Raw genomic sequence first — 1,153 nt, forward strand, 5'->3', positions numbered from 1 at the left:
TCTCTCTCTCCATCTCTCTCGGCATCGTTTCGTGAACGGCTGGAAATTGTCAACAAAACCCCATGCCAAACCAACAATATTACATCTCAATTTCAAAAGGCAACCGAAATTTACTAGGAGATGCCAATGTTTTGGAACAAAACGTAGATACTCATCATTTTCGTCGTAGTCGTCACCGTAGGCAGTTGTCGTAGGTTTTTGCACCGACGATGCTGACTCGAAAATGGCTCGGAAGAAGGATCGCAGCACTCCTACAACAACACACTCTATGTCAATAAAAAAAACAATTACGGTTCCAATTAAACATGAATTAAGATAGAAGCAATTAACAAACGAAATTACTTTGATTTTTCGAGCATACACAGTATAGTTGTTGTTTTTTTCTCTCCACTTTTATTCTCGTTAATTTCGTTAGTTCTTTCTCTCAAACACACTCGGTTTGCCATCCGTGTGCCATATAGAATGCTAGATTAAACGGTTGACATCTTTCGTCATTACTTTGGTCTCTTTGAAAATTCCGTCAGCGGTAATTACAGCTCTCAACAAATATGAGCCCATGCACAACAGAAACGTTTATTTTCATTCAAATGCTTTGATTTTCATGCATAGCTCTGCCATTAACTACGGTCATTTCATTTAATGCGGCTCTTAATCAAAGAAGCTCTCAATGGAATTAATGCACAAATAACTATTGTCGTTCTTCTTTCCATTCTTCGTATTGTGATGATTCCTTTCTCAAACTCATTTCTCTTCTTTTTCTGCAAAACAATTCCACGTCACACACAGACTTTCAATACAAATCAGCTGATTCGGCTGACTTTTGTGTGTTAGCATTCACTTAGCCTACTTTACGGTTATAACATTCGTTACATAGCGCCACATACACACACACACACATGGCAGTCCACGCAGCAGTAAACACACATGAAACGCAATGTACATAGGGTGGATCGATTTTTAAAATCGCACAAAATCGAAGACGGTTAGTGCGCGTTCGATTTGGCACCTCAAAAAAAAAATAACTTTTGTTTTGGGACATATGCCGAAAAGTCCATTCCCACTATCCGCCGAATTTTTTTGTCTGGTTCATTTTTTGAGGACTTTTTCAGACTATTTGTCAAAATATCTCGAAAAATAACCACTTTTCGTGCAT

This window comes from Sitodiplosis mosellana, unplaced genomic scaffold (genome assembly GCF_009176505.1).
Source record: "Sitodiplosis mosellana isolate CC-2019 unplaced genomic scaffold, AAFC_SMos_1.0 Smas_scaffold_1, whole genome shotgun sequence".
NCBI classification, from domain to species: Eukaryota; Metazoa; Arthropoda; class Insecta; order Diptera; family Cecidomyiidae; genus Sitodiplosis; species Sitodiplosis mosellana.